The sequence below is a fragment of the Petaurus breviceps genome, unplaced genomic scaffold, assembly GCF_028583685.1.
Source record: "Petaurus breviceps papuanus isolate PSGF00001 unplaced genomic scaffold, PetGlider_PUasm1.0 38, whole genome shotgun sequence".
Classification (NCBI taxonomy): domain Eukaryota; kingdom Metazoa; phylum Chordata; class Mammalia; order Diprotodontia; family Petauridae; genus Petaurus; species Petaurus breviceps.
This window is the reverse complement of record NW_027186304.1, coordinates 44,557,705-44,574,771: the sequence shown is the minus strand read 5'-3', so window position 1 is coordinate 44,574,771 and position 17,067 is coordinate 44,557,705. Positions and strand designations below refer to the sequence as shown.

Sequence of the window (17,067 nt, the reverse complement as noted above, 5' to 3'; positions counted from 1 at the left end):
ATTGCTGATATATAAAAGTTCACTCTGAAGAGTCAGAAAAGAATATTAGTACTTTATTGAATGAATGAATGAATGAATGGGCATTTATCAAACTCAATGTACCAATCACAGTGCTAATTGTTAGGGACACAAATGTAAAATGTAAGTCAATCTCTCCTCCAGGAGTTTGTACTCTAATTGGTGGAGATAATACATTTTAAAAATCCTTTAACTACAGGGCAGATGGGAAGGCCTTGAAGATCTAAGGATGCCCTGGCTGAGTGGATGGAAAAGCCATCATTAAATTACATCAACAATTGTGATAATATTTGTAAAATGTAAGAGCAAGGGAAATCATAAGGCCTGGTGGACCTCCATCTCATTGAAAGGAATAGAGATCATGATTCATATCTTATTCAAATATTGTGAATAATAAAGCAGCCTGCATGAATTCATGATAGCCTAGAAAAAAAGGCTAAGGGTGGGGTATGGAAGAAAGGCATCACAATGGGAGATGGAAGAGAGTCATCAGGAGGAAATTGATGGTACTCCACTGGTTTGCATGACCTAAAGAGCCTTTCAGTAAGTAAGAGTAGCCAAAGTGTTAAGAATTATGAAAACTATTGTATATAATTGTGGATTCCTTGAGAGGACAAAAAGCAAATGTCATACTCAGTACCACAAAACTCCCTTATAAGACCATGAGTGGTAGAACAATGTCAAAATGACATCTTTGTGTTCTTTCAATAACTAAATTCTCTCAAATAGAGTCCAAGGCAGAATGAAATTATGCTAAATTCTATCCAGTGGTTGCTCATATTAAAAGGGAAGGGCAGGAAAGAAGGGACTAAGCATTTATACAGAGGCTATCATGTGTAGGGCACCATGCTAAGTACTTTACAAATATTATCTCATGTGAACCTTACACAAGTCCCATGTGGTAGGTGCTATTATCATTCCTATTTTACTGTTGAGGAAACTGAGATCAACTGACATAACCTCTGACTTGCCCAGGGTCATACAGCTAGTATGTCAGATGTGAAATCAGAATTTCCTAAGAAATCAAGTCCCCATTCCAAGTCCAATACTCTATCTACTTAGCCTCGTAGATGCCTCAGTGACCAATATATATGTAATGTGCCTTATTTATTAAATTCTTTTTTGTGTATGATAGGTTTGTGAACAACTGAAGACTAAAATGTAAAATAGATTATTTCTACCATACTAACTCCCAATTGGACATGGAAAAGTGTAAAGCCAAGCAAGAGCAGCTTTTCAGAAGAATGCTACTGTGAACAGCTTTTAAGATTCTTATTAGATAGTATAGTGAACACTCTATTCAATAACAAATCAGAGCAAAACATTCACAGTAAATCAAGGTACAGTATTCACAATGTTACAACTTATCACAGATATCAAAATATAGCATTCACAACAACTTATCACAGAAAATGGCCACGTAGTTTTCACCACATTGGTTATAAAGTTTTGAACAAAATATAATCATTTAGTCAATCAATCACTTAGTAACTCAATCATTCAATTATCCATAAGGAGGTTTGGGTCACAAAATACAAGTCAAAGTTCTCCACTCATGGGGCATACTAAGTTACAATATCAGTCACTACTCAGCACTCTGTTAAGGGGTAGTGTAAAATAAACAGGCCATCCACCCTTCAGTCACAAATAAGTTACAATCTTCTCAGTCAGTACACAGTATCCTCTTTCAGCTTGACTCAAGATAGTCTCTCAGATTCCCTGGATCCCCTTCCATGGCCCCAGCCCCTACCTGGATTCACCAAACTGTTACCTGGGTTCAAAGGCAGACAGCTCCCAGTTCCTTGTCCAGCTCTCCATGCCGTTCCTGTTCCACAGTGAAGCTCACAGTGTCCAGTCCATCTTAAACCCTTTGCAGTCTCTGTTCCATGGAAGTCAAGCCTTAACAAAGCCACAAAGAGGTTCATAAAAATACCAGTATCAGTTGTGTCTTTGGCAGCTCCCAGGAGAAGCTGGTAGCTCCTGGGCAGAAGCTCCAGCTGGTTCCCAAAATCAAAATCATTCTCTCCAGCTTGGGCCTTCTGTCTTCAGCCTCCTCAGCAGCAGCTACTTCTGCTCAACAAAGCTTATCCCAAGGAGTTCTGACTTTATACAGTATTGCTTCTTCCTTTTCAGTCCCTTCCTGTTATGTCAGCAATAGGAGTTCATAGCTTCTGTTTCTTTAACAGAGGCTTAATTTGGACTAAGTACCAAGTACCTCTTAGCTTTCCAATACAAAGGGATCTTTAAATATCATTACCATTACAAAAGATAACCCTAAAACATGAACTTTGTTTAATCCCCTGTAATGGAAATGTAAATTTTGAAGATCTTCCCTGCCCCTAGGCTAAAGTGCACCTGGAGCCTGGGGTGGGAGGCTTGTTTTTCAGTAGATACTTTTTGATTGGCCAGTGGGTCCAAAAGGTTGTTACATTCTCTGAGCCAGGAGAAGGCTATATAAGCCCTGATGTGTAGCTTTGTTTTGGGGCTCACTTTGAGAAGTGTTCTGTGATTTTGATATGCATTCTGGGAAGCCGTTGTCCTGAGCCCCCCGGCTTTGAAAAAACCCAGATGTTGAAACCCAGATGTTGACTGGGTATGGATGTAATGGTTGGACAGTTTGAAATCTGTCTACTAGATCTGTTTCTGTCTTGATAATTCTGTCTGTGTACTTTGAAGTTCGGGGTGCTGACCTTTTCCCCTGAACAAGGTAAACGATATATGTCTGACTGATTAAAGTAAGCTTGTTAACCCATTTTGAGTTGCTTTCCTTTATCAAAGCAGATCCAGGAACCTGTGCTGGCAGCAAACCCTGAGGACACTTGGGGTACTTGCTACTACATCCCCCCTAAGCATACACATAAAAATAAACACAACCATTTTTTCATGTTGTTATTGATATATGTATACTGTATGTATACTGTTCTATATATTTTTTTGCTGATAAGTAGTTGGACTCTTTGTGACCTCATGGACCATAATATTTGTGGGGTTTTCATGGCAAAGATACTAGAGTAGCTTGCCATTTTTGTAGTCAGTGAATTAAGGCAAATAGAGGTTAAGTGACTTGCTTAGGGTCACACAAATAATGTCTAAGGCTAGATTTAAATTCAGATCTTACTGATTCTAGGTCTAGTACTCTATCCACTGAGCCACCTAGCTGCCTCTTGTTCTATGTTGTAGCAACATTTAAGTTAAAGTTCAATTTGGGTAGTATTCATGAATACAAATATTTTATTAATAGGAGTCACTAAAATAAATTAAAGTCCCTTCTGTACAGCAAAATCTGTGCTAGGTGCTGGGGATACAAATGTAATAAATGACACAAGCCTTATTCATAAGAAGCTTATGATTTCTTAACCTAATAAGATATCTTGATAATCCCCCAAAATAAATTTTAGGCTGAATTTGTGTTCACACCTTCTAATTTCAATCTCTACTACTCTTGTGATAAATGAAGATAAATAGGCAGGAAGTTGACAGATAAATATTCCTCTCCCATGTTTTAAGTCATTTATTAATTAGTAAATGCTCACAGGTGATTAGAGATGCCTATGCTACAAAGTCCACAAAGTCTGATACCACACACAGAAAATAAATAGGCCCCTGATAGAATTTAAAATGATTTCAAGGAAGATTAAATGCAAACTTCAAATTCAGAAACATAAGAGAAAAAAAACCCCAAATAGTAAGCATCAAATTTAAATCTGCTTTGAGGAAGGATTAAACACTCACTGTGGACTGTGAGGGAATCCATTTCTAATGGTAAATTTATATCAGTCCACAGGGAACCCTATCAAGGCACAGCTAACTAATGACTATCATTTTCAGATGATTTCATTAGTATTTAAGTTATAGCATGAAGTACTTTCCCTTTGGTGCTCTGAAAGTTAGTGATTTACATACATTCAATGTGAAGATTTTGATTTCAATAATATAAAAATGATTTGCTAGCTGAGAGAAAATTATTCTTCTGCCTACCTATGTCCAGTTAGTCAAAATATTAATTTTAATAAAGTCTCTTTGGTTGCATTATTTCCACACATTAAAATAAAACAAATGATACTGCCAAACAACGAGCTTGAATGAAAATACACTGCCACATCCTGATTTTTGTCCAGAGTAGTTAATCATCTTGGATTAAGAACATAAAACTCATTAATGATGCACATCTTAGTTTTAAAAAGGTTTGATTTCAGAGCATTTCTACACTTTCCTAGGATGCTAACATTGCCAGACCTACCAATGAAAAATCCTTAGTAAAGATGAATGTTTTATGTAGAAACATACTGCCCCTTCCCACCAGGACCTACCCAAGCATAGTTTTTAAGTTAAGCGTATCTTAAGCTCATTTAGTCTTCCCAACAGAAAAGAAAGCTGATCAATTTCTGGTCAAGCCTCCATATTTATTTCCCCCCAGGTTTCAGAAAAAAGAGTTACAGATATTAGAGATTATCTAGTCCAATGTGAACATTTTGTAGAAAAGGAAGCCAGCACCAAGAAAGATTAAAGATTTGCATTGAGTAACACAGCTAGTTAATTGCTGACCCAGGAGAAGAACTCAGACCCCAACTCACATTATAACCACTCTTGTTCATGTCCTCAAATACTGCTTGAATGGATTGTTATAAGGTCCCAAAGTTACTTCCCTTTCACCAGGCTCTCCTCTCACCAATCTATCCTAATAATATTAGGTTAACAATTGGACATGTTATCAATTTGCCCTCAAACCTTGATTTTAGAAAAAAAAATATTTGCCTATCATTTATGTCCCCCATATTATTCCCACCAATCAAAGAATCAATCAACAAACATTTCTTAAGTGTTTAATATGACACTATGTGTATAAATTTGTCCTTGATGACCTTATTTTTAATGTAGGAAGATAATAGAAATAGATATGATACATGGTACATACATAATGAAACAATATATCTGCATACATATATGTGTTCATGCATTGCATGTGTGAATTGTGTATATTTATTTGCATGTGCATATGTGTATGTGTTTGTGTATACTGTGAGTGCAAATATACAAAATAAAAGGAATATGGGAAGGAATATCACTAGCAGCTGGTAGAATCAGAAAAACTTCATGTAGAAGGTGGAGCTTTGGTTGAGTTTTGAAGGAAGTAAGAGATAAGGCAGAGGTGAAGAGTCACAGACTCCTAGGCATGAATCCAAGCCCGTGCAAAGGTGCAAAGACAGGAGATCAGGTGTTCTGTGTTTATATTATCAAGTATAGAAGTGTGGCTGGATTGCAGGTTCTATGAAGGGATATGGTGGGAAAGAAGATATTAAAGGTAGGAAGTTGTCAAGTGGTAAAGTGTTCTAAATGTCAAACAGAAGAGTTTATATTTGAACTTAGAGGTAATAGGAAGTTACTAGAATCACTTTAGTTGAAAGGATATGTGGCATAGTCAGTTATGTGCCTTAAGAAAATCACTTTGGCATTTATATAGAGGATGGAATTGGATCAGAGAGTCATTTGAGGCAGGGAGAACAAATAGAAGCTTCTTACAATAAATAGTCCAGGTAAATGTGATGATAACCTAAGCTAGGGCAATAATTGTTGAGGTTTAAAGGAAGGAACATCAGTGAGAGACATTGTGAAAATAGAAACAAGACTTTACAAGTGAGAAGTCAAGGATGACCTTGAGAGTATAATCCTGGGTAATTGAAAATATCATGACTTCCTTGAGGATAATAGGGAATTCTGAAAGATGGATGAAAGATGAATTTTGGACATGTTGAGCTTGAGATACCTATAAGAAATCCAATTGAAAATGTCCAAAAAGCAGTTGGTGATACAAAGCAGGGAGAAAAAAGCTAAATTTCTAGATGTTGTAGTCATCTGAACTAAGATCATAATAAAATCCATGAGAGTTGATGAAGTATCCAAGGGAGGGAGCATAATGAGAAAAGAGAAGAGGGGCCATGACTTACATTTAGGGTAAAACTGCTGTCATTGACTATGACATGGATGATGAATTGGTAAAGAACACTAAGAAGGAGCAGTCAGACTAAAAGAAGGAATCATCTTTCCAGCTTCAGTTCATATTACTTCTCTTCACATTCTGTTCTACTCACATTGGACTAGTGTCTGCTCTCAGATTTTATCCTGTACTAATCTATCTGTCTTTGTGAAGGCTGTCCTCCATACCTGGAATTCACTAGGGAAAGGCATCTTTGCTTTTCAGAATCCTTATCTTCCTTCAAGGTCCAGTCCAATTTCTTCCTCTTCCATAAAGCCTTCCTTAAATCTTCCAATCAAAAATAATTTCTCTTTCTTCATGATTTTTGTAGCACACTTACATATTTGCTAGCACATTTTTACTTTTATAACTCACATGTGATATTTTAGTCCTTTTATTTATATGCATTCTTTATCCCCTTTATTAAACTGTAGCATAGTGCTTTGTACTTATAAGGTCCTCAATAAAGCTTGTTAAATTGAACTGAATTGAAACCCTGCATTCTTTTATTGCTTCCCAATTCTAAGAAGTCTTTGGGAAATGATAAAAGAGGCTGACATAAAAGGTGAGGGTTTTTTTTTTTGTCATGAATACTCTCACCCAACAAATATGAATTTCATGCCTGATATCAATGGTGCTAGCCAGTGTTATTGCCCTTTAAGAAGTCTAACATCCATATGAGAAGAATAGACAAATATCTTCATAATCCCACCAACTGTAAGGTTGTATATGATGTCAACTGAATCATGAATACAATAAATTCTATGCAAGCTAATAAATATTATATCTTGCTCATGGTAGATAATAAATACTTATTCATTTGGTGGAATTTGGACAATAGATAGAAAAGCTTTCACTCCTTCCTAAACCTGTTGGAAGAAAAATTTTAATTTCTAGTTAACTGTATTCTCATTCAAATGGATTTCCATATGCCAGAGTTACCTCACTTGTTAGGGAACAGGGTGGTCTACTGAACTGAATTTCTGGTTAATAGTGGTTAACTTTCCCCCAAAAAATGAATTTGTTTCAATCCTGGTTGATAATCTTTCAACAGTACATATCATTATCTTTCCAGTTAAAATGTTGAATCTCATCTTATTCCTATCTATGGTGATGCACAACCATCATCAAGCACCAAGGATAACACTTTTAAAGAGCTTCCTCATTTATGCAGTTGATCTTCACAACACAATTTCTCACTGCAGATGTGAACAATGTAGAAGATTATGCTAATTAATAATTATCTTTTAAAACTATTGTGTATTGGCTTATTTTATGATTTGAAAATAAATACTGGATATATATTACTTTGTTTTCTTCTGATTTTTGCTTTTTTCTGCCTAAAACACAGAAAGGAATAGTTTATTAAGGATTCTGGTTAATCAAAATTATTTTCTTTTCCATACTATGATCTTTTCTAAATGTCACACAATTAGTGTATGTGTTTGTGTTTTGAACACTTCTGAGAAACTGACCTTAATCCAAATTAACATAAATTCCTATTTTGCTCCTGAAGAGGAATCATTTTTCCAAAACAGGAAGTCCTTTACTGGGTTTCCAGCATGAAAAAAGAGCATTAAAAAGAGCCCCAAGGATCAGGCATGGAAGAGCAGGCTAGAAGAATAGGCTGACCTGACCTAGTAAGCACTAAAAGCAGGTCCATATCCTTTGATGCCCATACAAAGAGACTGGTTTGACAAAGTCTTTGTTTCCCTCCTTTTTCCACACTATTGCTTCTCAAGGACATGTACAAAGACACTAGAAGATGTGGAATTCATTTAGCTATCAATTGTTAATTTACATTAAAAAAATACTGACCTCATTTCATAATACCTTGGATATATTCTGATTTTCTGATTGGTCAGGTCAATTATTAGGATCCCTACCCCCAGTCAAACCAGAAGCACTATACTTACTGTTTAGTTAAAGGGTTCTGGTAAAGAGAGAGAGCTTTCCTTCTCTTGCTCATGTCATCTGAGAAACCCCAACAACTAGAAGTGCTCCAGCTGGTGAATTGTTTGATTAATCTGGACTGCCTTTCCTCAGTAGCCCAGGCAAATGTGCCTATCAGAAAGCAATTTTCAATTTCTGTTGCATGTAAGATTGATTGGATCCAGGTTGATTGGATACTATTTTCCAAAGAAGGCCATTAAAATAGGGGAGGGAAATCATAGAACTCTTTTAGTGAAAAGATCACAAAGCCTTTTGCTAGCTTAACTCCAAATATACTTGAAGACATATCAAGGGGTAAGTTTTATTATCTCCATTATGTACATGCTGAAAGGGTATTGAGAGAAGTTAACTCAATTCTGAAATGAATCTGGGTCTGAGCTACAGATAGGCTTACAAGATACATAGTAATGAGACTGATTTCCATAAGTCACACAGAAGAAATGGCCTCATTACTTTATCATCATAAATCTACTTCCCCGTTTACTAATAATTATTGACTCGTGGCCCAATGGCCTTTTATTAGTTCACAAAGAGCTGATTTTCTGTCTCTAAGTACCTTTTTTCTAAGCTTAGGGCATATTCTTTATCTTTTTTCCCCTCAGCAATTCTGATTACTGTGGATTTTTAAATATATCCAAAGTTCAAACTGCCTTGGTAATGAATGTATAACTACTTAGTTAAAATTAGTGAATAGGTATCTTCTAGTTAACACTGAATAAGTTTTATTTAAATTAAGGCCTACTTGTTTCATCGTTTAAAAATTGACAAGGTCGACTTCAGCAGTATAAAACTCAAATAGAAGTGCACCCATGCAGTCCTCGTGTTGAACTAGAAAACTACAAATTAACATTATCTATGTTGGATTATATTTTTATTTATTTTGTTAAACATTTTCCAATTTCACTTTATTCTGGTTCAGGTCACTTTGTAGGCTGCAAGCTGTGATCTGTGAGTTTGACACTTCTAAATAATCTGTAATGCCCTTTACAATCTTAAATTTTATGATTCTATGACATTAGCAACCTATCCAGAAACCACCAGTTATCACATTGCTTAGTATAATTTATTTCTAAAATATATTGATAAAGTGATGACATGCTACCACTGAGAAACATTATTTTCACTTTTTTTTTTAAGATCTGTTAACATTTTAAATTCAACTTCATGACCAAGACTACAGTGGTAGGTGATCTGCCTTTAATAATAAGAAAGACATATTGCCAGAGGAAAACTTGGGATTGGTCCAAGTTTATTATTAACTTTTAAAATGTATACAAATTCATAAACATTTATGAAAACCTATCATGTGTACTATATTTGTGGTAGGTACAGGAGCAATTAAAGAGTTGAGGTAAGTCGTGGTCTTTGCTCCCATTAAGATAGCATTTTGGTAGAAGACTGTGATGCATAAATAATTATAAGACAAAACAATAAATGAGAATTTATCAATGAGCATTCATTTAGCACCTAGTACATACCCATCACAATACTTGGCACTGGTAATATACACACAAAAATGAGACAGATATGTGAGAAATATGCTACTTTACAGAAAAGCTAGTATTACAACAGAGTAGTTAGAGATGGATAATGGACATAGAGGACATTGTAGATACAGAGAGTAGAATGTAAATATATGTGTGCCCATGTAATTATGTATGTATGTCCATATCAGTTTGTCTAAACCAGGGGATGGGAATCTGTGGCCTTGAGGTGACATGTCGTCTTCTAGGTGTGACCTTTTAACTAAGTCCAAATTTTAAAGAACAAATACTTTTATTAAGGGGATTTCTTCTGTGAAGTATGAATTCAGTCAAAGGGATGCACTTGAGGACTTAGTCACATTTGGCCTCAAGTCTGCAGGTTCCCATACCTGAAATACATCTCATTGGGAGGCATAAATATGTATATCTGGAATCTCATTCACTCCTGTCTTTGATTCTTACCTGGAGGGGAGCTAGAGAAGAAGCTACTCAGCTGACTGCTCTGTTCTTCTCAGAGATGGGATATTAGGCAAGAATTCCAATTATCTGTTCTTCAAGTATGAGTCATTTAGGAGAAATGAATTGTAACCTCAACTGGTTCTGGAATGAGGTGCTTTAAAGATGAAGGAGTGTTATTTATATCCAAAGTCTTGTTTCCTTTTCACCAAATGTTAGTTCCAGAAAATACCATCACAAACAATGAGAAGCATGCAAACACATACATGCAAAGAGAAATCAGATACGTTATACAGATTATAATAAACCAGGCAATACTCAGAGTGAATGAGCTCTCCCACTGGAAGTGAGATATCTCATCTCAACAGAGTCCCCATCAAGAGGAACTTTCCTGATTATAAGAAGACAATCTGGAAATTAGAAACATGTTGAGGTGTCAGTTTCTCTACATAGCAGCAATTTCCCAAATATATTTCCCTCTGGATTTCTCCCAAAACATGGTCTGGAAGCATGTGCTTCCTTTCTCAAGACAAGAAGAAAGCAGGAGGTTTCTTTTCCCCTTAATCATCCTGCCAACTCTGCCCCTCACCCAGGCAAGCAGCATAATCTTCCCCACTGAATATAGTTTTATGAAGTTTATTAAGGCTTGAACACTGAGGTACAAGTGTGAACAAAGATAGGAAAACGTGAGGCATTCATGAGGGGAGATAAAATTTGTCTAGAGTACTGAGTATATGGAGCAGAAAAGTTTGTGATGATGCAAGGGATACTTATTATGAGATAGTCATGCCATTCAGACCACATATTTATCACGTCCAGATAAGACACAACATAAAATAGCCATATAAATGAGAAAAGAATTGTTAGGAATGACTCACTACTACTAACAAATACTTATGCATATTAAAACAAAATTCATTTCTTTACAACCTGAATTATTTAAATGTTCTTTAAGAAAAAACAAAATCTTTCTCATTTGTCTTATTTAGGCTGATTCCTCTATAGAATTGTCTGGCATTAAGAACACCAGACTTATAAAATGTGACAGAGAAAAGATCAAGACTTTATTTTCTAAGATATAAACCTATTTTATAAATCTTGTAATTAGCACCTCATTAATAATCAACATTTTTATATTGAACCCATAAATTTACCCAGTGATTTTAGGGGGGAACATAAAACATAATAAGAAATTTGATATCTTAACCACATCTTGAAATAAAATGGCTTCCTGGGATCAGCTAAGTAACTATTGTCACAGAATTGATACATTTATCAAGATTTTGGCTTAATATTTATTTTCATGTCTTACGTGGATTTCTAACTGTGTTAGTAATAGAGAAACACATTTTGTCTTAAAGATTTAGGTAATTAAAACTATCATTTTATTGGGTAGGGAACTCAATATTCCAATGCAGGTCAGGATTTGATCTTCACTTTATAATTTTAAAGAGTTGTCTGGAGAACTAAGCTGTCAAGTGACTTGCCCTGGGTCACACAGCCAGTTTGCAGAACTGGAATTCTGGTCTTCCTAACCTTAGGGGATGATTATCTACTACACATCTTTTGTATTCTAGATAGACATGGGGAGATCAGAAAGTCACTACAGTCTACTTGAGGATGTTTCAAAACATAAGTATTTGGTTTGTTCAACTGATACCTGAAACAGTTTTTATGAGATAAAGTGACTATCCCAGGGGAATGAAAAAAAAAAAAAAGAAGCATGCAGCACTGATTCTTAATTATCAGGAAGTCTCCATTTGAATAGAATAGTTCACATGCAATCAGTGAAAATGTCTACTATTAGTCTATGCTATGCAATAATTATTTCAATCATTTTTTTCTTGATTCAGACAAATATTGCTATTTTAGGATTCACACTATAAAGAAAAGACATAATTACCCTATAAGTTTTAGACCTAGTAGCATGAAATATGACATATGTCAAAGTACCCAGATATAAATGAACAACCTCTTGCAGATCTAAACCTATAAAGTGACATCAAAATTACACTCCCGGATATTGTATTATATTTTCCAAAATTTCCTAGCTCATTAGTATCTATATTTCTAATAACTGTGGGAATAAGAAATCAATCAGACCTTTCTAAGCAGGTACCCTCCCTTCCCTGTTAAATTCCCCCTGACTTTTATCAGAGAATGTTCATGATACTTGATCTAACCTAGAAACTATCTTTATCTGAGAGTTGCCTAAAATCCCTAGAGCAGTAACCCGCAAATCCTATACCATCATGGATTCTCCCCTTCTTCTATGACCTAAATGCTATTGTGCCCAAGGCTTTGGTGACATTCCATGTGGTACACACTTTCTGAATGTTCCCAGTTCCATTGTGAGGGTTACTCACTTTTCAAATCTAGAGTAGTGAGTATCATTTGAAGATGCTAACTAGCATAATAGTGATAAGGTTTTTGAAGGGCTACCCTGGTTTGGCAAACTTAGTTCTGGCTCAATGGAATGTCCATTTCTCCTAATTTATTAAGGGTCTCCAGTTTAGTTATTTAGCTTTCTCTTGGGCCTTCTCTTAAACTTATCAACTAAAAGAGCTCATTCCTTTCAAAATTGAATGAACTCTTTTAATTTCAGTAATGAACTCGGACATATTATTTCTCCAGCAAGGATGTAATCATGCTCGAGGCCCTGAAAACTAACAGAATCACAGAATCTCAGATTTAGTATAATGATAAGAATGATGATAAAAATAATAACTAACCAGCATTGCATGCATTGCACATATATATATATATATATATATATGGAAAATCTTACTGTTGGACTTACTATCACTAGAACTCAGTTTAGTCATCTTAAAAATGAGGCAAATGGACTAGAATGACCTGTAAGAAGCCTTCCATATTTTGATTATCCTATAGCCCTCTCTTATCTTGAGTTTCAACTTTTAGTTAGCAATTACTTTTCTATTTGTTTCAGCCCCAAAGTTCATTCTCCTAGTCAGGAATAATAGAACTAAATGAAAAGCTGAAGTGTTCTGCTTTCTCTCAGTTATGTTACCCTAAGCCCATCCAAACTAAGTGGCAAAGTCATTAATTCTTTGAGCCTTTTCCTTCATTTAACATAGCTAAAATAAATATTTTTCATTCAACTCATCACCAGCTTTAACTCCTTACATGACCATATAATTATTTTCTGTCCGCCTACTATTTTTTTTAATTTTCATATTCTTTACTTATACTTGTAGGAGGATAGTTAGTCTCTAATCATTTCTTTTTCTCCATCTATAATGCCATTGAAATATTCACAATGCCCACAGGGGCTATGAATATGCTGTAATAGTTCTGAATCACAAAATATAACAGACTCTCTACATGAAAGGCAGAAACAAAACATTTATTCAAATGCCAGAAAGCCGAATGCCAATACCAGAATTCAAATCCATGACATCAACTAAGAAGTTGGTACATATTACCAATGCAATGAGCACATACATCCCCAAGCCTTCCCTCCATCAGGCTTTCAAAATAAAATAGGTTCCCTTAAGCAAAAATTCCCCTCTCTCACTCAGGCTAACTACTCTGCCTCAGCTTTGCCTGTTCCCAGCTCTTCTCCTGCTCTACTCTGTTCCTTCCTGCTCCACCCTTCCTTCCTGTTCCACCCTTTCAGCAAGCTCCTCCCACCATGGGTCCATGTGATTATATTCAACCTATTAAGGGGAAGGAAGATCTTCAAATTCCCACTACCATTACACCATCCCTTCCACATACATCTATAGTTGTTATAATTACCAAAAGCAAAAGGAAGATAAAAGATGCAATAAGGTATGAATATTTTCATAAGGAATCAAATGAATTGTAACATATGTCTATATCCTATGTTTCCTTACAAAAAATATTTAAGAAAAACATATCTCTGATTGAATTACAAAGGAGATTGTGGTTGACTGAAAAAAGATTGGCCACATCCCCAGAGGCCTTTAAGTACCTAAGTCTTCCAGTCCTAGAGACAATCAATACAGTTTGAGAGTTCAGGCAAGTCCAGGATAGAAGAAGCTTTGTAAAGTATTTTTCCTTGCCTGTCCCAGAAGGTAGTGGGGAGGTAGGGAGAAGAGATTATTATCTCCCCCTCAACAAACTATGACATCTAGAAGTAGAACTTTAATCCAATAAGAGATATTGGACCCAGAAATTTAGGAGTCAATCTGAGAAAATTCAAGGCCCATTTGAGGGAGTAGAAAGACATACCTTCTAATAAAACTTGGACACAGAGAAGCAGCAAATGAAGGAAGGAAGCAATTTCAGTAAGCTTGGCCTCAGGCATGCTTATATTTATTTTCAAGTATAGACAAGACATTGACATGTATTCAACTAGCCCTGGCCATTGAGAGTGGAGATGCACAGAACAAACCTTGTGAGCTGACCTGAGTAAATCCCCTAGCACAAGCACTGTACCTAGAGGCTAGCTGTGTGGGCATTCCCCAAAGAAAGAAAGTTCTGGAATCTTGTGCTACCATATACATTCCTCACATGTGTGCTTTACCACTGCTGTATTCTGTGTTCACTCTTCTTACTAACTTTGCATGAATTTTCATGAGTATTCCCAGATTAATGTGGAGAATATTTTGTGGTTACTTTTCTTACTGTGACCTATTGTGTTAGAAACCACACTAGCAACCACACAGGCTAGGCTGCTAGCACAGGTTCTTTGATCTGGTTTTCTGAAGAAAAGACAGCTTTAAAGGGGTTGACGTTCTTACTTTAATTAACAGACAGATAAGTAGAAACAAGTGAGTATTCAAGAAAGAGTTCAACAGACAGGGTTCCAATTGTCTGAACAAAGTAACACAACCACCTATATATACACCACCAGGCCGGGAGGGCACCAATGTCTATATAGTTGAAGGGGGGAGGGGGAGGCAACTCTTAACAAATGGCCATTCAGAGTCTCATCCAGGGAATAAAAAAGGTCCTTCTCATGAGTGAACCCCAAAAGTAAAACACCAATCTCCCACTATACATAGTTTTCACAGTCAGAAGGCATCACAGCCCTTGTGAGTCAGTGCCTAATTAGCTTTGTACCAAAAGGAGTGAAAGCCTTCCTGCAAGCAAGTCTCCCCCAAGCAAGCTTCTCTTAGGCAAGTTCCTCCCCCAGTGCACTCTGTGAGACTCAGGACATATCACAGCTGTGATTAAAATACCTCTTTACTGGGGCAGCTAGGTGGCTCAGTGAATAGAGCATTGGCCCTGGAGTCAGAAGGACCTGAGTTCAAATCCATCCTCAGACACTTAACACATACACACACATACACACACACACCAAAAACTAGCCATGTGACCTTGGGCAAGTCACTTAATCCTAATTTCCCTGTCCTCCCCCTCCAAAAAAAAAAAGGAAAAAAAAATAGCTCATTACCTTTAGACCTGGGAACACGGCTCCTCTTCCAAGGGAAAATGTGGTCGCATAGGCCTGTTAATGGACAAGGAATATCTTCCTATCCCATTAACATTACACATATTTTTTTTTATTTAATTTATTTATTAATTGTGTTAATTTGGTTACTTAATAGGAAACATTCCACTAAGGGTAAAGTTTTTTGGAATGTGGACCCACAGGGAATCTCTTGAAACTGGGAATAGCAAACACAATATAGACCTGATCCTTGTGGGTGAGTAATAAAAAAGGGGATACCTATATTGATCATTGAGATCCCTTTGCACGTCTACCTATTTAAACAAATCTTCCTTTTACTCTTCAATGATATTATATTTTTTCTGCTTACAAAATTCTTGAGAACTTTATATCCCTGTGGATCTGACTACTATCGAATTTTAAGCCTATACTTCTTCCAAATTATTTAGGGATATACTGTATCCAAAGTCATTTTTTATATTCTCTGGACAAATTTAAGGTGAAATCCCTTCTCCCCAGGTTTCCTATGTTTACTTTTTTTTGGAGGAGGGAAGGCAAGGCAATTGGGGTTAAGTGAGTTTCCCAAGGTCACAGAGCTAAAGAGTCCAATGTCTAAGGCCTATTGTAACTCAGGTTCTCCTGCCTCCAGGGCAGGTGCCGTATCTCAGTTAGTCACCTAGCTGCCCCTATTTTTACTTTTTTAAAAAAAAAATGAGTTCACATTGATTTTGAATTTACCATTTCTCCCAGGACACCTCTCAGAGAGTCAAGTCATTACATATAAAAAATATTATTTTTAAAACATAAAAAATCTGTCTAACTTATCAATACATTGGGAAAAGTTTGGAAATATATGCATATGTAACCATTTTGAACCTCTAATCTTTGCAAAGGAGAGTGGGGGGATTTTCTTATATCTTTTCTTTCAAGTCACACTGTATTCTTTACAATTTTATAATACTATTTTTGTGATTGTCTATTTATTTTGTTATAGGTCACTGTGCGCATCATTTTCTTGACTATTTACTTCACTCTGTATCAATCCACTATACCTTTTGAAGCTACATTTTATTTTTCATATTATTCATTTCTCATAGCACAGTGCTACTCCATTGTATTTATGTGCTCAAATCATTAGCCATTCCCCAATTAGTCATCATCAACTTTGTTTCCAAATTTTTGCTATCACAAGTTGTATTTTAGGACTTATTCTTATCAATGTCTTCCTTTCTCTAAAAGCATAATAATGGAATCTCTAGGTGAAAGGGTATGGCCATTTTAGTCACCTTATTTGCCTAATTCCAAATCATTCACCAAAATGGTTGTACTAATTCATAGCACCATCAACAATGCACTAAATCACTTAAATTCCCACTATAATTCCATCACTGATTAGTTGCAAATTTGATCTTTTTTGCCTGTTTTCATGATGTGAGTTGAAATCTTGTGGTTATTTTGATTTCCTTTTCACTACATTAAATTATTTTATGACTAAACATCACTTTTGTGTAATCAAAAGTATCAACACTGCCATTTTATCTTTTGCAATTGTTTTATCCTTTTGTATTTTGTTGGTTAAGAATACATTTCACACCCAAGAGGGGCCCTCTTCAATCTTTTGTAAAGTGTGTTCTTTAATATTAAGGTCATATCTCCAAATAGACCATATTGTGGTTGTTGCAGCAAGCACCCCAGCGTCCCCAGGGTGGCTGCTCACACAGGTTCTTGGATCTGCTTTGTTAAAGGAAAGCAACTCAAAATGGGTTAACAAGCTTACTTTAATCAGTCAGACATATATC

The 17,067-nt window shown here is 35.9% G+C and overlaps 1 long non-coding RNA gene across 1 annotated transcript in view; it reads left to right on the top strand.

Moving 5' to 3' along the window:
* Nucleotides 1-17,067, top strand: part of LOC138170074 (uncharacterized) — a 546,486-nt gene that overhangs the window by 527,979 nt on the left and 1,440 nt on the right. The gene's annotated exons all lie outside the window — the stretch shown is intronic.